The 23,827-nt window shown below is 38.8% G+C and overlaps 1 protein-coding gene and 1 non-coding gene across 8 annotated transcripts in view; both read left to right on the top strand.

The window, feature by feature from the left end:
* Positions 1-23,827, top strand: part of FHIT (fragile histidine triad diadenosine triphosphatase) — a 1,501,749-nt gene that overhangs the window by 344,167 nt on the left and 1,133,755 nt on the right. The window lies entirely within an intron of this gene.
* Positions 4,646-4,862, top strand: LOC116559624. The gene has a single exon (XR_004272535.1). It is a non-coding gene; the product is annotated as a small nucleolar RNA U3 (small nucleolar RNA).

The raw sequence follows: 23,827 nt of genomic DNA, 5'->3' as shown, positions 1-23,827 counted from the left end.
TTCCTCTTATGCTTTTACGACCTCATGCGTCTAGGGTAGACATACCCAGATAATCCAATACAACCTTCCAATATTAAAGTCAATTGGCTAGTAACCTTGATACATCTGCTAAGTCTCCTGATACATCTGCCAAGTGATCAAGGCTGCAGTGAGCCGTGATCTCACTGCTGCATTCAGTTTGATTAGTAACCTTGATATATCAGCTAAGTCTCTTCATGGAGTGCAACAGCATGGTCTTGGCTCATTGCAACCTCCACCTCCTGGGTTCAAGCAATTCTCCTGCTTCAGCCTCCCCAGTACCTGGGATTACAGGCACTCACCACCATTCTTGGCTAATTTTTGTATTTTTAGTAGAGATGGGGTTTCACCACGTTGACCAGGTTGGTCTTGAACTCCTGACCTCAAGTGATCCACCTGCCTCGACCTCCCAAAGTGTTGGGATTACAGGCATGAGCCACCGCACCTGGCCCAGGGATGGCAATCTTGCAGGGACATCTTTAATAGTCTGCCTATCACAATGATCAATGAATGACTGTGTTTAAGCTGCTAAAAAAGTCCATCATATTTCAGCTGGGTGCAATGGCCCATGCCTGTAATCCCAGCACTTTGGGAAGCCTGGGCTAGAGAATTCCTCGAGGCCAAGAGTTTGAAATAAGCCTGGGAAATAAAGTGAGACCCCATGTCTATAAAAAATTACAAAACTTAGCTGGGTGTGATGGTACAAACTTCTAGTCCTAGCTGTACGGAGGATCACTTGAGCCCAGGAGTTCAAGGCTGCAGTGAGCTGTGATCTCACTGCTGCATTCCAGCCTGGGCAATAGAATAAGAACCTGTCTGAAAACAAAACAAAACAAAAAAACCTCCATATTTTTATTTACCTTTCATCTCTATGAGCATGGGGATTATATCTGTTTTATTTATCAAGTTACATGCAACCCAATGTTTGTCTCGTGGTAGATATTCTACAAGCATTTGTTAGACACATTGAAATTCCTAGACCCAGATATTTAGGTTTGTTTTGTTTTAATCATTTTATTCTAGGTTACCAAAGTGATCAAATCAGCTTTTTAAAAAACAATTATATTTACTTTGGTTCTTAGTTTGTTTTTTGGTCTCCTATAACTTTGGATTTATTGCTTGAACCCTTACCTGTGCTTAAATTTTACTGTCATTTGATTTTTTTCTCCTAAAAATACTGGGCTAACTCTTGTGGAACTTTGGGTTCTTTTGTAGTGATTTCAAGGAAAACATGAGAGACTAGACTATTAGTACTGATGATGGTGATGATAGCAATGCCGGTGACACTTTGGTCAATGTAAGCTGGTGGTTCTCAATCGGAGGCAATTTGGCAGGTGACATATGGCAATGTCTGGAGACATTTTTGGTTGACATGCCTACTGGAGAGGTTACTACTGGCATCTAGTGGATAGAGGACAGGGATGCTGCTCAACACCCTACAATGCATAGGACAGCTCTCCATAACAAAGAATTATGTAGTCCACAATATCAGTAGTGACCAGGCTGAGAACCCCTGAAGTAGGCTAACTGCTGTAATGAGCTTCATCAAATCTCAGTAACTTCACTGAATAAAAAACAACTCTTTTCTATTTTGATATGGAGTCTCACTTCTTCGCTGAGGCTGGAGTACAATGGCGCTATCTCATCTCACTGCAACCTCTGCCTCCCGGGTTCAAGCAATTCTCCTACCTCAGCCTCCCCAGTAGCTGGGATTACAGACACATGCCACCACACCCGGCTAATTTTTGTATTTTTAGTAGAGACGGGGTTTCACCATGTTGACCAGGCTGTCTCGAGCTCCTGACCTCAAGTGATCCACCCACCTCAGCCTCCCAAAGTGCTGGGATTACAGGCATGAGCCACCACACCTGGCCAAAAAAAAAAAAAAATCAAGCTTATTCAGAATCCACTGCCAATGTTTCTAAAGGGTGGCTCTCCTAGGAGGTTCTTAGGTAAGATCTCGATTCTTTCCATCTTGTAGCTCTAAATTCTTTAACAAGTAGCCTTCAGGGTGGCTGAGAAGGGAAAAGTTAAGAATGAGGAGTAGAGTCTGAAAGATTTCTGTAGGTCCATCCAGGAAAGGGTGTGAATCACTCCTGCCACATTCCATTGGTTGGAACTCAGTCATGTGACCCACCTAACTTCGATGCAACTTGGAAACGAGGTCTACCTGTGTACATGGGTGAACACTAATCATCTCTGCTAGAAAAAATAACAACCACAGCAGCAAAACAACATTAATACCAGTAACATCTAACATTTATTAAGCTTTTCTGCACATGCATAGTAATTTACCTGACATCGCTGTGACTCAGAAAGGTTGAATACCTTGTCTAAGTTTATGAAGAGGTCTATGGGGAGCCCAGAGATGAACACAGGTCTGGCTCATTCCAAAGAACATGTGCTTAACCACTACTCTATACTCTCATTGGGATAGGAATTGAATACTGCTCTTAGTGAGGCTTTATATTTATGAAATAGAAACCAAATCCATAAATACCACAAATGCTGAACGTTCTACACTTCCAAAACTGCTAAAACAATTCTTCCTAAAGAGCTTCTGAAATCCTTTTTAGGGAATATCAATATACAGATTGCATTCCAAGTTTTTGTCTGGATCACAGATGTATAGACAGGGAGAGATGAATGTCCTGGGGGAACGCTATCATGGTGCTTTTAAATCATCCTGTTGCACTTAGGCATTGCAGCCTGTGATTATATATATTTCAAATAAGCTTTCTGTAGTCCAGAGGGATTGCTAGCCAAGGTAATGAACACTGCAAGGAATCTTGACAGCAAACTCTAAATGGTCTCAATGCCACAGAGTTTCAAGAAACTGGGACCTCCTCAAAGTGAATGGCTATTTCTTTCCTATTTAGGAAATTCATTCTCATCTGTCTTAGATTAGTGGTGAGCCTTGTGTCCTATGTGATAGTTATAATAAGACAGTTACCAAAAACTTCCTTTTAAGGGTGGAAGGCATTTTGGGTTTGATCATCATGGAGCACAGTAGAAGAAAGAAGCTCTCACTCTGTAAAAGGCCACACTGATAGACAAAGCAATATGAATGGGTGAAATATGTGAACAGAGTTCAGAATCTTCCTTTAGAATGAAAGTGCTGCAGTTTCCTGGAATGTTGTAATTGACTTTTCAGGGTCTGAAAGCTGACCATATATGTGATGGTTCTGAATGCTGCTGCCTTCGTTATCGGCCTCTGCTTTGACCATATTATAGCACACAGTTCTCTATGAGTTCTCTATTTTGTGCCATGGAAATGGGAACTTCTAATTTTATTGCCTAAAGTGCATTTTCCTTTTAAGTAAAATCAAGGCTGTTCATTTTGTTCTGTCTCCTTCTCTGTGGAATACTGCTTTTCTCTATTCATTTGCTTTCAAGAGAATCTGCATTATCACACTGAATAGATCTTGAAGTACTCATTAAGCGTTCACTGCATACACACCATGCGTCAAGCACTGTGCTAGGCACTGGGCTGGAGTAGTGACCAAGACAAACACGGACCTACCTGATCGTAAGGAAGTTGTGTGCTCAGGTGAGCACTAGTACTTTTGGCCGCAAATAACAAAAACAATAACACCCATAGTAATACCACCTAACAATTGTTAAGTTGTTACAGGCCAGTGATCCAGTTGATTTATTTTTGTTTTTTAAGAGGTGGAATCTTGCTCTTTTGGCCAGGCTGTGGTATAGGGGCATGGTTATGGCTCACTGCAGCCTTGAACTCCTGGGTTCAGTTGATCCTCCTACCTCAGCCTTCTGAGTAACTAGGACTAGAGGCACGCATCACCATACCCACCTAATTTTTTCATTTTTTTTGTAGAGATGGAGTCTTGCTTTGTTGCCCAGGCTGGTCTTGAACTCCTGGCCCGAAGTCATCCTCCCACTTTGGCATCCCAAAGTTGGAATTACAGGCATAAGCCACCAGGCCCAGCGCCAATTGTATTTATATTCTGTCTCAGATGTTGGTGGGCAGAACAATAAAGAACGCTTGATAACACTTATGGCGTGCTAACTCTGTGGCAAGCACAGGGATGAAAGCTTTCCATGTATTAGTTCATTTAATCCTCACAAGCCCTTATTGAAAAGTTTTGTCACTATCTCCATTTTAAAGATGAGGAAACTAAGGCTCATAGGGGTTAGAGGGATTACATCACCTCACACAGCTGATAAGTAGTGAAGCTGAGCTCTCAAAGGCTGTAGCTTGTGCTCCAAACTCAGTTGTACAAAATTGTGGCACATGCTATGGAGGACACTGACTTTTCTTTGATGGGGCTTGGTTGAGGATCATCTCCACGTGGAGTGAAGTACAGTCTCAGAAGCCAAGCATGAGTAGGCATTAGACCAGTGAAGAGGAGGTTCAGGATGTTACAAGGTTTTGAGGCCTGAGAGAGCGCAACAGGGTCCACACACTGAAAGAAGATGGCAGGTGGGTGCATAGAGAAGGCAGAGTGTGATGGGAGATATAGACAGGCAGGCAGGGGCAGACTATGAAGGACTTTTTGATTGTGACAAGGTTTTAGGATCTTGTTATGGAAGCAGTAATGAGCCACTGAAGATCTCTGGGCAGAGGGGGAACAGGAAATATTTGGATCTTTAAAAGATCACTTTGAAGACTACACTTCCGGGTGTCATTTCGGTAATTCATTACTTAGCGGAGTTTCCCCAAGTGTGTAGAGCACTGGAAGCCACAGGAAGAGACACAGTGTTCTCTCCTAATCACGAAGCTGCTTCTTGGTGTTGCTTCGCTACAACTGCCATTTACCATTGATGATTGTTTTTTTCTTCCTTTGGGGAGAGGAAGAGGAAGAGGACACAGTCTGAGTGATTTTCATTTTTAAAAAAAATCTCTTTGGCTGCAGTATGGAAAAGCAGTTAAACTGAGGAAAACTGGAAGCCTTGCGTTAGGGTTATTGCCATTCTGCTATTCTGAGATTTGGTGAATCAACCCCCTTTCGCCCAAATCTGTGCCTTTTGCAATTTTGAAGACATATGTCAGTGGTCACCCCACCTCTGTCTACCAGGAAGCAAATTTATCTGCCTCAAATGCATCACCATTTTGGTTGATGGCCTCTGAACATTTTCCATCGCAGCCTTCTGTCTCTCTTCCATATTCTTTGCTAAATAACGTGTCAGGAATGGTCTCCTTGTCCTCCACATCAAATACTTTAACTGAAAAGCCATCATAATTACAATTTAATTTCTCTTATTCAAACAGAGGTGATGCATATTCTCTCCCAAATAAAAGCCTCCTTAAGTTTACACTCCCACACTCTATAACTTGGATGTTTACAAGGTTCTTTCCTTTTCTTGCTTGTTGTTACTTCTTTTGGATTGGATTCACCCTCATTCTAACTCATTCATCTTGTCAGTCTTAAATTAAGAGTTCCTTAGGGCTGGAGAGAGGGAATCGTATATCCTTCTAGGCTGTGGAAAGTACACTACAGAACACTAGAATTCTAAGGGAGTGCCACAGGGATACTACAATGAATGTAGTTTTGTAGTTACTCTCGAATGTACTCTTGGCCCATAACACATGGAGGATGATGTTAACATAGTATGTGAGTTCTGAATGCTTTCAGCTCCTGTAACAGAAAATTAAAGTGATAGTGCTGAAATTATGGGGATATTTATTACTATGAGAAAACAGGAGGTAGAGGATCTCAGGGTTAGTTTGGCAACTCAGTGATTTCATAAAGAACCCAGTGTCTTATATTCAGTCGCTTTCCTCTTTTGGCTATTGCCTCATGGTCATAAGACAGCTTCTACAGTTCTAAGCACAAAGCTTTAACATGACAGCATCCTGTTTGAGATAAACAGGAAAGAAGAGGTATGGGAAGAAAGGGCTTTCTCCTCTTGCAACTATGACTTTTTTCCAGAGGTGAAAATCTTTCATGAGCCACAGCCTCTGCATCCCCCTGCCCCTGCCCTGCCCCAGCCCAGTGTATTTCCACTCATTGGTTAGATCTAGGTCACATGCCTACTACTGAATACCAGTCAATGGCAAAAGAAAATAGCATTGCCACGATTGGCTTAGACCAATCGTTATTCATTATCTAAGGCTAAGCACACTGCTGCCTATCAAAATTTTGGTTTTGAACAAGGAGAATACGTTTTGTCACATTTGGATTAAGAATAGAAAACCATAACACTTCTAAGTGATGGTCTAAGAGGAATACCGTATTTGGAAATTTCAGAGATGAGGAAATGCAAGCGAATGAGATGACTGACTCACTAGTTCCCTGGCACAAAAGCGATTTGAGTAATTCTGTGAACCTTCCTAGATAGGAAGAGACCCTTAGCCACGTCTGCTCATCACAGATACTTGTGTATGGCAGGCATTGGTTGTTCCCTTTCTAAGATCCACTTTCCATCCCTTCTTCTCTAACAGAAATCTGATTTTGTTTGGAGCAGCAACGCTCAGCTCATACCCATCTTCCCACAGTCTCTTATACAGCTAGTGCTCGACTTATGACCACGATTAGTTCTGACAGACCAGTCATAACACGATTTGGTCGTAAGTTGAGTAGGCTAGATGTACAGTACTGTGAAATGATGTTATAAATATATTTAAGTCATATTTTATCATAATTTTCTTTCATTATTGTTATATATCATAATTTTCTTTGTTCATTTTATGCCATTTATATCATCTCTACACCATTTTGTTTCTTATTTTTACATTCGTCAGGTTTAAGTAAAACACTGCATTACCAGTACAATTGGTTTAATATTTGCAAAACATACAAAATTACAAAATACAGGTGCATACAAAAATATAAAATACAGGTGTAAAAAATACCATAGGAAACATTTTCCCAATTGCAAAACATATCAAAATATATAAACATGTACGAAACATTTTATTGGCCGCTGGTGCTTGGCTGCGGATCATTGATGTCGTCATCTGAGGCAGCAGTTGGGGTTTCCGGAGTTAGTTTTTTCATAAACATGGTGAGCTTTGTCTGAATTGTATGTTTCTTTTTTTCTTCATATAAATTTCACGATACGGACGAAACACATCGTGTGCCATCCGTTCAGTCCTTGCAAATCGTTCAATGTTTGGGTCCATTGCTTCAAAATGTATAAGAAGTTTATTGGGAGGGGTTTGATGAAAAATATCCAAGACACAAAACACAAATTGCTGTACCGAGTCTGGGATAATAGTTGAAATGGTGCACACGGAGATGGTAGTGCTGCCAGAAGCTCGTCTGCACTGTCATACGCCCAGCTGGGCAACGTTTGCGCTGCCAGATGCAGAGCAGTCGTGGCTAGCGATTGTGGTCGTAAAGTCGAATGGTCGTAAGTTGCATAGGTCGTAAGTTGATCAATACCTGTAGTTAGAAAAGACTGTATAACCCATTTCTGGCCGGGCAGATGCATGTGGAAGTCACTGGATAGAACTTTCTGGAAAGCTTTTAGAAAGGGACTGACCTGGTTGGTATCCTCTTTCCCCTTTGCCTTTCCCCGCTTCTTGCCTTGAGAGAATGTGTCAAACTTGGAGATCCAGCAGCCATCTATGACAAGGAAAGTGAAAACCTCACAGAAGGACAGCAGAGCAAAGAAACAGAAGGAGCCTGGGGCATTCGTGACACCATGGGATACTAGCTCAGTGTCACATCATACCTTCAGATATCTTGTTGCATGAAAAACAAAACACGCACACATGGCAGGCCAGGAAAAGAAGGCTTTCTGTGTTTAAATCACCGTTGGGCTGTTGGTTAGCTAGATTGCAATTAATGCAGCTGAAAGCAATCCCAAGTGATACACCTACCAAACCTAGAAGCACTAAATGAGACAGTGAAGATGCATGTTAAGTATTACTAACTGCCAAAGAAAATGTAAGAAGCTTTGTATGAGAAGATTTAGGGAAAGAGAGGAAGTGAAAAATATAATTGCTCTGAGATGGTCGTAAAATGTCCTGGTATTACAACACTTTGAGCTTACTCTATCCGTGTTACCATATGCTTGTGGGATATGATACCTCGGTGGCCAGATGATTTGGAGGAATCACAACACAAGAAGTTTACATTCTAGTCTCTCTGGTGAATCTGAGCATTTACACTTCCTTCAACCAGGGTATTATTTTTTAGATATTTGGATATTATGCTCAGTTTTGTTTGGTGTTTATGTTTTTTCACGGTAAGGTAATCGGGACTCAAATTAAGTTTTGCATAAAGGTATCTTTGCAGTGTTACTAAGGACACCAAAGGGGCTATGTTTAACAAATCTTGGGAAAAACCAGGTGTTTTTCTGTATGTGGAACATTTAAATACATTGCAGTTGAATGTTAATGCAAAAAATAAGTCTTTATTGTTGGTGATTACCCTGCAAAGAAAAGAAGTACTTCTTTTCTTTCAGGAATTTCAGGTTTACCAACTAGCGGATCGTTAGATAAAAGATGAAATGAAGCAGAGATCACAGCTGCCATTAAATCAGCTGGCACTTTCTCTTAAAGGCAGAATTCCACTAAAATACACCACATATCCTCAAATACAAAGGTGAGATTTGCTTTCCCATGAATTTATTATCCCTCAGAAGAGATGACCTTGCTTTATATTTGGGTCCTTTCAAGTGCTGCTTTAGGAAGTTACAATGAGGTGAAGTGACTTCACCCAAGGTTTATTCTGGGTGCTCATGATGGTCATCTGCTAGGATCCATAAGAGAGGAGCTAAGAAACTGAACACTGTAGGCCAGCCACGGTGGCTCACACCTGTGGTCCCAGCACTTTGCAAGGTTGAGGCGGCTAGATCACGAGCAGGAGTTCAAGACCAGCCTGGCCAACACAGTGAAACCCCGTCTTAATTAAGATGTTTAAAATTTTAAACATCCAATTAATTTTTACAAAACAAAAAATTAGCTGGGTGTGGTGGTGGGTGGCTTGATCCCAGCTACTCAGGGGGCTGAAGCAGGAGAATCATTTGGACCTGGGAGGCAGAGGTTGCAGTGAGGTGAGACCACACCATTGTATTCCAGCCTGGGCGATGGAGCGAGACACCCTCTTAAAAAAAAAAAAAAAGAAAGAAAGAAAAAAAGAAATGGAACACAGTCATGATTCCAGGGGCTATGACTTCGCAATTCCAAGTATTAGATGTTGTTCCAAACAGCGATTTTGAAAATCTATTTAAAAAGCAATACAAGAGACAGATACATCATTGTGCACATCAAAATACATACATGTACAAGGAAATATTTTTATTTAGAAGAGAAAGCTGCTAATATTATATAAATAGGGGCTTGTGCCTTCAGAGACAACTTTCAGAAACACCATCATACATCATGATTCAAGGAGTGTCCTATCTTGAACCAAGGGAAGAAGTGCTCTGGAAAACTCAGAGGGAGGAATAGAAAAGAGGATCTTAGGTGGTGGAGATGCTCACACTAGAATTTGAATAAAGCATGTGTTGAGATGCTCACATCCGAATTTGAATAAAGTGCATGTTTTTTAAATATCCAGTTAAATTAATGGAATAAAAAGTATAGGTAGATATTTAAGTACAGTTTTCATATCCTTACATGTTTATATGTATAAGTGGGCCATTCTGCCTTTTGGAAATTTGTTTAATATTTTAATTGAAAAAATGGAATATTTCTTTTTAATTTTTTTTAAATTTTTAGGAAATAGGGTCTCACTATGCTGCCCAGGCTTCTCTCAAAGTCCTGGCCTCACGCAGCCTTCCCACTTTGGCCTCCCAAAGTACTGAGATTATAGTGGAATATTTCTTGATTCCAAGACTGCCTTATATGTGGCATTACTAACTACTCTTTTCAGTTTAGTCTCACTATCTTGTTTCTTAATGCATTACATTTTAATATACAAAGTTTTAAGTGCCTAAAATAGTTCTAGAGTGAGTGATGGAGTGACATATGATAGCTCATGAAAAAAATTACAATTTTCCTAGTACTTTGGGAGGCTGAGGCGGGTGGATTGCCTAAGCTCAGGAGTTCGAGGCCGGCCTGGGGAACACAGTGAAACCCTGTCTCTACTAAAAATACAAAAAATTAACCGGGCATGCCAGTGTATACCTGTAATCCCAGCTACTCGGGAGGCTGAGACAGGAGAATCTCTTGAACCCAGGAGATGGAGGTTGCAGTGAGCTGAGATTGCGCCATTATACTCCAGCCTTGGTGACAGGGTGAGACTGTCTCAAAAAAATGAAAAATGTAGACTTTGCTTTTTTCTTTTTTCAGGATTTATATCAAGGCCATTTCCAAAAAATGTATAAATTATTGTAAGTTTATACCATAGCAAAACTCAGTACTGGCTTGTTTGCTCGTTTTATTTTGTTTTGTTTTGTTTATTACACTTGTAAGGTGATTTCTTGAGGGAACTTCCCTGAATATAATAATCTGCCTGTATTGTTGATGGAATGTATTAATTGGGTCTATGTGACATGACACAGTTCTGTAGGGCTGGCATCTTTTGTTTTTTTTTGAGAAAGACTTTATGACATAAATGAGTGATTTTAAATAGAATTGAGTTGCATCTTGTGTGCATTGAACTTTTGCCAATTTAAAAAGTGAGAGTAAGAAGTACTGATTTAAATAATATAGGCCATTCTGTTAGACATTCCCCTCAATGAATATATGCTTCTTAGTAAATGTGAGATGGGAGCTGAGAGTCATTCTCACTTTCCTGAACCTCTTAGTGTGAGCATCTTAGTGCTGAGTGTGATTCCAGTGTTGACATATTCTGTTATACATGAAAACATATATGCCTAGTAAATTCGCACCAATGACTTCATCTGATCCTTGATCAAAGAAATATCTGTTCTAATGCTAGAGAAAAACCTCTATTGGACCTCCTGAGAAGCTGTACCATATTTTATTCTGTGGGGGAATTAAAGAGATTTCCAAGAGACTCTCTAAGCTCTGACTTAAAAACTATCCTCAATTTAAGATGCCACTCGGCTATCTGTCATCTGGGATTGTGGTTTTCTTAACAGTAAATGTTAACTGCCAGTGTTTTCAAGAGCATTATAATTTTAGGTTTGCTCTTTTAAAAGAGTAGTTTTCCTCCCTCCTCCTGGAGATGATCTGGAATGCAAATGTGAGCTTTCCTTTGTGTATGTGTATATATTGGAGTGAGTGTAAAAGGTTTCTTTGAAACCATCCCTGTGGGTAAGAAAGGCATCTAGCCACTCTCTTGTAGGTATGTGAGGGCATTCACTTAGCTGTGCCCCTTATACCAGGTTTACTGAAAAATACAAATAAGGTATACTGAATAAGATCCTATTCAAAGTAATGAGTAGGTTATGTAAATGCTGTTCAGAGAAAAGAAACTTGTAAGATAGAGACACCTTGTCTGAAACTGTGAAAACCTTCAGTATAGCAGCTTGTGTTCTGGGTCAGCTGTGGAGAGGAGCTTTCTAAAGGAATTCCTTGGACCTGGTTGGGCATAGGATGTAGCAGGTGTGCACCTACTTGGGACAGGCATCTGGCTCTGGATAAACACATGGTAAGTACGATACCTTTTTGTGTTCATGGTGTTTTGGTAAGTGTGTTTGGGAAGGAGATAGGGAAGGGCAACAAGCAAACCAAGAAGAAAGTAATGGGATGCAATGAGAGCCATTAACAAAATAAAAGATTAATGTAATGGAGTGAGTCCATGGGAATGAGAAGTCTACTTTAGGTTGGACGGTCAGGGAAGGCCTCTCTGAAGAGATAACATTAGAGCTGACACCTGAGGGATTTAAAGATGCAGAGCATATGAGAGAGAGAGAGAGAGAGAGAGAGAGAGAGAGGAGAGAGAGAGAGAGAGAAAGAAGTATAGGCACAAAGGCTCTAGAATGGAAATGGGAACAAAGTACCACTCACTTCATTATTGGTTGTGCCCGTGTGTGATACCTTCCAGTGTAGGTATCTATTTAGATTGGATGGTCAAGGAAGGCCTCTCTGAAGAAATAACATGAGAGCTGGCAGCAGAGGTCTTAAATGTGATTTCCTAAATGCCCCCTCAAACAAATAGCATGCTTAAGAATTCTGAATGGGGAGACTGTGAGGGGATGGGGAAGAATGAAACAGTTGGGATAAAAACAAGAATCCCTGACATTACCTTGGCTCATGAAATCTATGGCCTTAAGTTGGAAAGAAGGCAGGAAAGAGGGAAGCAAATAATTAGCCTGACCTGAAGAATTAGAGTTTTTCAACTTAGAAAAGAAAAAGTAGAAGTGGGAGAAGGAACCTTTATTATATAGTGACCCCGCCACTTAGTAAATAAGAGTCAATATGCTTAAATTTGGCCAATTGCATTAGGAATTGCTCCTTGGAGAGACATGGAATATAGGGAGAGAGAGAAGGCACTGGCAGGACTAGTACCCTCCCACTTACAGATATTTTCATATCTACTTTAAAAATGAAGACTCCAAGCACATAAAGCATAAGAAATTTGCCCAACAGGTAAATGGTAGAAATGGCATTTAGAAGCAGGTCCATTTGACCAAAGTAAATCAGACGGCTCTTTTTAGAGATCAGGATCAATCAATGAATTTTTCATTCTCATGCTCTGAAATAATTTACTTATCTTCCAAAGTAAAAACCTCACTTACTCTGTTGGATCGCACCTAATTAATTCCATTGTTGCACTTAGATATTTAGCTTTATTTTTGAAATCACAACTCTCTATATATATGTATTTCATTTTTGTATAAATAAAAGTCCTGTAAGGAAATGACAATTTTATTCTCTTTGTTTTGAGAAGTGGATGTACCATTGTTCAGTCTGTTTCCATGGAAAGAATTGACAACAGTCCTAAATGGCATGATCACACATCTACATTGGTATACAGTAGGCCCAAAAGCCAAGTAGTATTCCTTGTCAAATTTCTTTGCTTTCATTCTCATCCTCATTATGTCTCTCTCTCTCTCTTCTCTTCCCCTTCTTCCCAGTCTCTTACCAAATATCTACTTCTGGTTCTTCCCTTATATAAGAGGTTAACATCTGAAAATCTAGTTCTAATTGCATGGTTTTCCCTTTCAGGAGACAGTTTTGCAACTGGTGATAAAAATATTCAGTCTCCATGGGTAACTATAGTAAATATATTTTAAAAGGAATGTATTTTCTGAGAACAGAGGCTTTTAATGTTATATCCACACTTATAACTGATTCCCTATTCCTTTGGTTTCAAATCTGTCCCTGATTTCCAATTTCAACTTAAAAGTGTTTAGTAACTTTCAAGTATGTAGACAGAGAATTAGGTGGCATTTGGTAGTAACATCAACTTAAGGTCAGCTTGGTGAGCTTTCTTGAAGAAAAATTCATTATATATAAAATTTTAACTCATAACAATAAAAAATAGCTACCAATTTGAATGCTTATCACCTGCCAGACATTGTATGTATTTTACAAAGATTACCTCATTTTATCTTTTTAACAATATGGTGAGGTAACTATCTGTATTTTCATTTTTTCAGACAAGAAATCAAAGCTCAGGAAAGTTAAATGACCTATGCTAGGTTGTATTCAAATTAAGTGCCAGAGGCTGGATTTGAACCCATGTCTGTCTGACTCCAAAACCTCGACCTCCAATTCCCTGTTCAGAGATTGAAGGATGGCCATCTTTGAAGAGTTTGGCATGGGTTTAAAGAATGTGCTATAAATCTAGTCGTCACCTTGCAAAGTGCTAAAAGTTACAGCTGAGATCTGAGACCTGGAGCCCTGGCATTCCAAAAGTCTAAAATTCTCCTTTTAGTCAAAATTGCAAAAAAAAATTATCTTAGAAAATGCAGTTTGATAGTAAAGTTCTCAAGAGTTTCTAAATGAAAACCCCTGTAAATGTAGAGGAATTGTGCTTGAGGCCCAGGAGGGCATAGAAATGAAAGGTAGAAATAAAAGCGATTCAAGTTAAAGGAAAGAAAAGATAGCTAAACCATCTTATGAAAAATAATTGGAAGCAGATTTCAATAAGGAAGAGGAATGGAAAATAGACTAATGCAAAGGGGAACTGAAGACAATGATGTCTGGATTCGATCATTTGGGAGCTACCTAGAGGCCACGGCCGTTGGCGCTCCATAAATTTGTGATGGTGTGCAGCAATAAGCAGGAAATGCAAACTAGGGGAAAGAGGAAAAGAAAGTGGCTGAGTTGCATTACACCATAAATCCAGGAGTAAAATATTCTCTCTACATATGTCAAGGATGAAATGGCGCCTCGAGTTCTCTATTTCATTTGGCGTATTTTACTCCCATAAAGGAATATCCTGGAGGGAGTTCATATGGGGACCAAACAATACCATAGGAGGACAAAAAAAAAGAGTGTATCACAGAAATGTCGACTACTAGGAAAATTCATTTGACTTTCTTTCTTCCTGTGGTTTTACTAGAGGCAGAAATTTCAGGTAAGGAAGAAGAAAAGGAAAAAGGAGAGGAGAAGGGATGGAAAAGAATTCCAGTTTCTGAATTTTTGTGGCATCCTATTGTAATGGTCAGTAAAGGGGGCTTGTGGATGTATTTTCTAAGATAAGAATGAATGGATGACATGAGTTCTTGTGCTATCCTGGTAGAGTTGATAGGGATGCTTTTTTATTGGAAAAGAAAGGGGCTCTCCTCATTTGACAGCCCTGTGATTTGGGCCTGATGTGCTGTTATGGCTTTGGAAAGAGTGGCCCCAATTAGGGGTCCAATCTTCTGCAATGCTATACAAACATAAAAAAGTGCTTCTGTGTGCAGTGGATTCACCTTATGCCCACTTAGAACCCGGCACTAGGTGTAGATCTCCACCATGCCTAAAATGTGCAAGCAGCAGGTGTTCAGAGGTACCCTAACTGGAAATACCAGCTTGGAAGGAAAAGGTACAGGTTGTCATAGTCTTCTCTACAGGATTTTAAAGAGCAATGTGTTTGTGGGTCTGATGAAACAAGAGTTAGATTAAAATGTAGCATGTTATTGAGTATCTGCTGTGGACCAGGCCCTGTGGATGATGCTTTTACCCATTAAATAAGATTATCAGCTGAGCGCGTTAGCTCACACTTGTAATCCAAGCACTTTGGGAGGCCGAGGCAGGCCGATCACCTGAGGTTGGAAGTTCGAGACTAGCCTGGCCAACATGGTGAAACCCCATTTCTACTAAAAATACAAAAATTAGCCAGGCATTTTGTGCACCTCTGATCCCAGCTACTCGGGAGGCTGAGGTGGGAGAATTGCTTGAACTTGGGAGGCAGAGGTTGCAGTGAGCTACTGCACTCCAGGCTGGGCAACAGAGCAAGACTCCATCTCAAAAAAATAAAACTTATTTAATCTTAACAATAACAAATACATCTATTAATACATATGTTAAAGTTTTGAAATATTAATGTTAAAACAATGGAATAAGCCCTGTTGGAGGGTTTATAACCTTATACTTCATCATCTACCTGTAAAAACTCAGAAGTGGAGATTTGCTAGTTTCTTAAAGAAGAGGTGGTTTGAGTACCCAAATATCTGCAGGTGGACTTTTCTTTGCTTGCTTCTTTAGTCTAACTCAGTTGTTTTTCTCACATATTCACTGTCAGTCTTGAATACACAAAGCAATATAACTTGCACCTTACAGGTGATTAAAGTGATTTTCAATGGTAAGTTTGATTATATGCAACATTTGCCTTAGGCTCTGGCTTCAGAACTCAAATCCTCTCCCTTAGGATATGACTTTACTGTATTTGTGCATAGGTTATTTAGATCCTTGGGAATGTCTTGAAGTTTTTGTTTGCTACATATGTAAATGTGCTTCTGACTCCTCCATTCTCACTCATTCTTTCACACATGCTCTTGCTTTGTGCTACATCTTTCTTAGAGACAGGTATAATTTACAAATATATAACACATTAGTCAGAAGTGTGATAACTTTTTAATTTAGCTTCAGGTTTTAAAATTTTATGTATTTCCTTAAGAATTGGGCATTCTGTGTTATGTCATGTTGCTCTCTAACAATTGGAACTCAACTGGGAAAGACATGCAGAGTCCTCAGATTCCAGTTAAGGTTATGTCCACTTTTTTCAGGGCAATCTATCTGTACGGAAAAGTAATAAAGCCGTAAGTGCTTATGGCTTTCTTAATAATCTTATGCAAGGGGCCTATCATATAAGCTACAAGGTTGTGTTATTTTTTTCTTATACCTTTGTTTAGAAATGTTGCCAATGGTTTAAAACTTCATTACTATGTAGCAGCCGCTGCCTTTTAGTGTGTCTTTTATGTATTTCACACTGACAGACATTTTCACTGCGATGTTTTCATAGAAATTTATTAATTATTCAAGTAGTCTTTGAGGTTGTCCCAGACATCGACCTGTGAATTAATGGTGAAATTTCATTTACAGCAGGCTGAGAGCTCTTGAAAATTTATGGGATGATCAAGTTTGATTCTGTTGTGTGTGTGTTTATGACATGGAAAGGAAACTGAAGTCTACATATAAAAGAATAAGCATCAGCATTGGAGGATATTTGTATAACCTAAATAAATCCTGGGGCCCCATGTGGTTCAATCTCAAGATAGCATCACAAGTGAAATCATTAAAAAATAATTCTAAATTTTATTTTTACCTCTCCAAGAATTTTGAAAATAATTTTATGCATGACACATAGCAACTGTCCTTAAAATCCCGTTATCTTTCTTCTTCTTCCTGGTAATCTCTCTCTCTGTACTCTTCTCAGGAGCCAGGCAATCTCTCTCTCTCTTAATCATTTATCGTCAAATAGCTATACCTTCTTAAGTCTGCAGCCTTAGTTTATTTTTATTTTTTTTAGTTTACTCTCACCTTCCCAATTCTTCTTCTTCCTTTTTTTTTAATGTTCACATAATTCTGCATCACAATTTTTTTTTTTTTTCTTATAAAGTGGTTGAAGGAGAAAGGCTAAAAAACTAAATCTGTGGGGAACTGGAAAGCTTGGAACACTAACATTTTAACAAAATTTGCCATTAATATATTTAAAAATTGATTAAATACAATTCTTATAAAAGTCATTGTTAGTACCAAGCTTGGGGTAAAGAATTTTGAATTCCTTTGAAAATAAACTTTACATTCAGAATGAATTTAATAAACAGAAGTAGTAGAAGCCAAAAATAATGGGATTTATTAATTTAGAACAAATCTAGAGTAGACTATCAGAAAAAATTCAGCAGATCACACGATTATAACATAGTGAATAAATATGCATCCTCAGGGAAAATGATCAGGAGGTCATAGAGGCCGACGAATAATAAGGCAGCTATGTAGCACTGATGAAGAGCAAGCTGAATTCAGAAATAAGTCAAGGAAAATGAAAAACATTTTCTTTCCTTCATATTAAACCTGTAAAGACATTTTCTAGTTTTTGCACTGATTTTAAAAGGATTCAGAAAATTTTCAACTAAGTTTGGAAGATAGTCACAAATATGACTAATTATAGATGAAAGGAAAAAGCCAAAGTGTGATTGTTATGAGAAGATAACCATTAGCTGCCTTTGCGTTTTCACTTGTGGCATTAAGAAAGAATTGATTTATTAATAATGAAGCATATTTGGTTAATCATTGGGGAAATTATCAAATTATCACATGACATTAAATGGCAGAAAGATTTTTGAAAATTTTATTTTTAGTTCTGGGGTACATGTGCAGAACGTATGGGTTTGTTACATAGTTATACACGGGTCTTGGTGGTTTGCTGCATCCATCGTCTACATTAGGTATTTCTCCTAATGCTATCCCTCCCCATTCCCCCACTCCCTGCTATCCCTCTCCTAGCCCCCTACCCCCTGCTGTCTCTCCCCTAGCCCCTCACCCCATGACAGGCCCTGGTGTGTGAAGGTCCCCTCCCTGTATCCATGTGTTTTCGTTGTTCAACACCTACTTATGAGTGAGAACATACGGTGTTTGGTCAGAAAACTTTTTGTCTTATTTTAAATAGACAATGTGTTGGATCACATTCTGGGGAAGTCTTAGCAAACAGGTTTCATCATCGGCTTTTACAACTGTGCAGGCAGGAAAAGAAATGCTGTGGGTTTATGTGTGTAGGTTTTCTTCCTGCTGTAGAGGCAATGATTTTATGAAATACCTAAGAAAATGTATTCCCCAAGATTGCACAAAATGCCTTCATTCCTCTTTGTTGATATATATGATTTATTTCTTGTTTGTAGAACTTACTACTTCTGCTTTTCATCGATATTTTAATCGGTCACCTAACCAATAAACTTCTCCTGTTTGTGTCATTTAACATTCGGCCAAATCAGAATGGGTGGATAAGATTCTACTAAACACTATCATGTGCCTTGTACTGTTTATAAGGTACTTGCTAAGCTCTGTATTTCCTTGGAGAGAGTTAACTTTTTCCAACAAAATTATCCTAAGTCATAAGTGCTCTTGCCCTGTTTTGAAATCAGTGGCATGTCCTTAAGATATATATATCCAAGCCATATTTTTTCACTGTTATTTCTCCCTCTTGACCACCAGAAATATGTACATGCATACTTGTCTTAACCCCAGTGTGTAATTTACAGTTAGCCTGTAAATTAACTTTATTTCTTAGAAATATGCAACAATCATGTATTCTACCCAGAGCCCTCCTACTGTTACCTGCCTTGGACAAGAAGAGAAGGATGAACACTATGTCATTCCCTCTTGCTTATCATGGTGTGCTTATGTCTTTCATTAACACAGAGAAAAAGAAATCTGTGATAGGCTTTCCTTCATTTCATTTCAAACAAGTATAGGATTTTTACTATGCTTGCAAGAAATTGTACACAGTCCACTTGGGGAAGCAGCCTGCGCACCAATAGGTAAGTTTTCTAGTTATCCTAGTGTCCCTGCTGTTAGCTTTTTAAATTTCACTTTGGGAGCAAATGCTCAAAAGGTTCAAAATCTAGCACAAGAACTCATAGGCCGAAGGAACGTTCTTCTGTTTGTTTTACAGGGCAAAGTATTTCCAAGACGTGCAAGGCTCTTTTGGTTAGGATCATAGAAACGATAATTTTGTCCCTAGGTGGCATTTATAAGAAACTTTTTATAGTGGTGGAAGTCTCTCTCTGACTGTGTTTTTATTTAGCATTTTTCTACAAGATAGATTTGTATGTTGATATTGTTGGAACATAATAAGGTGTTTATTTTGCTTCCTTTTTTTAAGAAAAAATCTTCTCTTATGAGACTTTCCATGCTCTGGAACCACCTGAATGCCTCAGTCAGCTTCATTTCAACCCCAAAGTGAGAAGGACAGGTTCTGCTTTTAGCTTGTGGTTCCCAGTCCTAACTCATGTGGGGAGTTTTTAAACTCCGTTCCTTCATGAATTGTAAACCATATTTCTTTCTTCTTGACTTTCTGCAGACAGACCTGATGCATAGCCTGCTGTGGAATGCCTCACCACAGGACATTCAAATGCAAATAAATCTTTGGTATGTCTATAATAGATTATATCTCACTACTATATCAAAAAGATGCCTGGTAGGTTTGACCAGTCTGGAGATAAGAATAGTGGGGAACCCCAAGTACTTAATAGCACCCCTGACAATTTTAAGGGGTACTTCTATTGAGAACCATGTCTTCCCAGCTGGGATGGACAGCAGACTAATACAGGTGCTCCTCTGCTCCTAAACCACAGGACTACATGTAAAATCCTTTGGATAGTTTAAGCTAATGATTTCTCCCTTCGGTATTTTGCCCACATTAACCTGAATGAGCACACCTTCATCTTACATGGACTTTCATTTTTTTAAAGGTCTGTCTTCCTTTGCCTAGCAAGGAAAAAAAAGATATATAAAAACGCATTTAATATCTCTAGGTTCTTTAATAGGCTTAAGTAACTTTCTTATCTGCTATTTGAATATCAAAGATGGTTTGAATATTAAAAATGTCACATACACTTTGAGAAGCCTATGGGTCCTTGGCTACCTAGTTGATAAAGTATCTCAGGTTATGGAAAGTGTTAGCAATCTGTGAATGAAAGAGCACGTTTTAGGGTGTCATTTGGGCTAAGCTAGAAAAGAAGCCACTCTCTGAGTTCCTTTTTTTTTTTCTGGTGGGAGATCAATACTGTCTAGACATGGTCTCATTAGGACTTTACATGGGCTAAGGCAGACGCGGACAACAGTGGGACTGTTGGTGTGTTATTTGTATTGCTCGTTATTACAGAGAACTCCAGATTCACTGGTGTCAATTCTGTGCGTTCCAGCACCCTTCTAGTCAACTGTAGGGTTATTCGTGAGGGCAAGATATGCCTGCCCATGACTTTGTCAAGTTTCTGAAGCCTAGAAGTTTTGGGAACTGCTCTCTAGGATGTCCTAACGTGCTCGATGACAGTTGTGTAAGACCTTGGAGAGTCTTGGAGCACTGGAATTCCCTATGATCTTCAAAACATAAAACCAGAGGTAGTAGTTCAACTCACATCTAACGGCCTCAGCCCATGCCTGAGAGCCAGAAACTTTTCTGACATACAGCGTCCGCATTAATTTCTGCAAATAACATCTTCACGTATGGAAATGTCACAGTTTTTTTAAAAAAAATGTTTTGTAGGCTTGTCAGTTCTAACTTATTTTTGTCCATTTGAATATATTTTTTAAATTGGGGAACTATATGATTCCTCATCTAGGACCAAAACTTATTAGCTCTGCATCCTCTCTGTTAGGCATTCAGACTGCTAGATATGCTGCTCTGCATGGAATCTTAAATCCTTCATTTGCGGTTGCTCGTTGGCATTTGCAAGGGGCTGAAGCAATGTCTGAGCCACTAGAGGCCAGAGGTGGCCCGGCCCAACCAGGTCTCTGACAGTGAAATAAATATCTGTTATTTGTCCCATGTCTTCACTTTTCAGCTTTGGGCAAAATGAGTGTAGACACTGAGAAATAATGCTGATTATACAGAGGATTTCTCATGATAAAAGATCTGTTTCTGGGAATTTAAGTGATCCTGTAAATTAGCATTATTGATTATTTATTCTCTCCACAAAGTCTACAGATGATTTTAGAATACTGAAACTATTATTCTCCCTTGTCTAGTGTAATTACCAGAACAAGGAATAATCTAATTAAAAGACAACAAGGATGCATTCTAATTGTTCTAATAAATTATGTTAACACACAGCACATGCCATTACTTTTCAACAGGAATTTATTTAACAGATTGACAGCTTGTCCTTTACTGCCACAATCTTAAATTTCATTTCTTCTAAACAAGACAACTTACAATAGGGTAGTTAAATATTCAGAAATCTGTTGGATTGGTAAGAGAATCTAAAGATCCATGTGGCACATACAGATGAAGAATTAGATTTTGGGTTCTACAGATAAAATAATGACCCAAAATAGAAGAGGGTAAAATAGAGAAGAATAGAGTCTGAAGTAAAAATCAAAAACAGGTTGTTGGAATGAGGTAATAAACTTTTCATTTGCTTTTCTATTATCAAGCAAAATATACATGATAAGATGATACAACTCATATAATTGCATTTGCTTAATTTTAGACATTTCACACAAATCTGTTAGACACCACATGGTACACTGCATATATGAGATGGTGCCCTCCATAAAGTCATGTCATGATATGGGCAAAAATTCATTCATTACTGTTAGTCCATATGGTTTTCACAGAAAACATCAGTCTCCCTGCTTATTTGAACATAATTCAGACATAATTTGTCACATAACTATATGAGAAAGCCCTCAAGGCAGTACAGAAAATGATGTCAAGAAGAATGTGTGGAGAAATAAAATCTATGTAGAGAATGAAGGAAAGTATACAATCAATTCTAAATAAACACGGATATTCTTTACCTATTTCAAACAAGCAGATTCCCAGGTTGGCTTGTGTTATTGTCCTTGATATAACAACCTTTGATATTTAATTAGTAAGCTTACAAGTAGGAAGGGATCTTTCTCATAAGGAAGACTGCGGACTTTGTGGGAATAACTTTTCACCTCTGCAGGATTGATTCATTCAGATGTCAAGTTCATCATAGACTACGGGGCTGGCAAACATGCAGACAGTAGTTCATATTCCTAAAGCCCACTTATTTGAGAACAGCAGTCATATAGAGAAAACAAAACAAAAGATACGTCATAAAGGATGTAAAAATTAGAAGAGAAATCATCTTTTGTGTCAAAGGAATGCCTTCCAATTTCCTCCCTATCTGAATATGTCTTGGCCTACCTGGGTGATAATTTTCCGCTCTTTACTCACTGTCTATTGTATTCTAGTTCATGCCTTCATTTTTGATGGGCAACTTTCATGCTCTTTTTTTCTGGTTTTGAAAATGTGTTACTTCTTTCAAGGCCTTTAGGTTCTGAAGATGTCTTTCCTCGAAAGAGAACTGAGGGCTGGAGAGCTTCTCACCGAACTGAAGAACCCTCGCCACTGGGTCTAAATAAGATCAAGTGCCCTCTGAGAGGCAGCAGGAAAGTGGCAAGCATTTAAAAAAAATAGTTGGACTGTAAAGGAAATAAAGGGATAGTTAAATACGCCCTTATGGTACCACGTACACACTTTTTATTCTACTGTTTATTTTTTTCTGTTTCTCTGAAATTACATTTCACCAGAAGTGCGATAGCTGTTATGTAAATGACAAAATGCATTCCATTTCATTTCTAGAACCGACTCTAGATGCTTCTAAGGGGTGGGGTGGGCTATGTGGCTGGGCAGAGGGTCAGCATAGTAAATGGGAGAGGAAGAGGGACAACAAATGAGCCCCAGTCCCTGGAGGATTTGGGGACTGGGCATTTCTGGAGCATAGAATGTGAACTTGACATACCATACCTAATCTGGTATTTTTTTTTTTTCTGGCATTGGGAAATTTTCATTTAGTAAATAATGCAAAATATACCTTAAGAAATGTTACTGTTCTGACAGAAACTGACAAAAGCCAGGCAATTGGAAGCAACAGGAAAGCTGAAGCACTTCACTGAATGTGCTGCCATCTAGCCATGATCTCATTGCATGCTGCTCCACTCACTGATCACAGAGACACTGAAGTCATTCAGCAGGAAGGATGGAGTGTGTGCAAAATGGGGTGTAGAAGGCAGGGAACCAGCTGAGTCTTTTATCTTTATTGGCTGTTAACACATCCTACCAGTCCAGAAACTAAATTATGATACATATTAGACTAACGATAATGTTAATAATTCATTGAAAAACTACTTTAAAAAGAGTGTTATAGTAGCAATCATTGCTTTAAATATAACACTCACCATTTTCATCTGTTTGGTAGCTCCTCGTGGTACACAAGATAAAGCTTAAACTCCTCAGTAGAGGATTATGCCCTCTAGCCCGGCATCCATCCCTTACCCGTCTTTTCTATGGCAGCTCTTGCTTGTTCCAAGGGATGTTCTATACTTCGGCCAGGCATTCAGTCTTACAGATTCTCGAATGGACCATCGTTTCTGCTTCTCTCAGGGCTTTCGTGCAGGGTTCCCCTCCACCTGGGAACTCCTTTTACTACTTAACCTTCAGAACCTGGTTCACACATTGCTGAGAAGTTTCTACTGATTCTCTCAAGCAGTGCCGACTCTCTCTGTGTCAACATTGTGACCAGTGCCTACCTGCATTTTGTACTTACAATACATTATTGTAATTAGTTTTCATGTTTTTTTTTTCTGCCAGAATCAGAATTTCTTGTAGCCTGGTGACATTTAAATTCAATAGGATCCAGTTTATTGTGTGTGTAGGTATATATATACATATATATATATATATATGTATATATATATAAATGCACTCAGCTTATTGTGTGTGTATGTGTGTATATATATATATATGTACCATTGTGTACCATATATATATTTATATATATGAATAAATTCAATAGGATCCAGTTCATTGTATGTGTATATATATATATCTCTCTACACACACAATAAACTGGATCC

Source organism: Sapajus apella, unplaced genomic scaffold (genome assembly GCF_009761245.1).
Source record: "Sapajus apella isolate SASKATOON/1434 unplaced genomic scaffold, GSC_monkey_1.0 scaffold23, whole genome shotgun sequence".
Lineage (NCBI taxonomy): Eukaryota > Metazoa > Chordata > Mammalia > Primates > Cebidae > Sapajus > Sapajus apella.
Note: the sequence above shows the minus strand (reverse complement) of the source record. Positions and strands in the feature narration are given on the sequence as shown.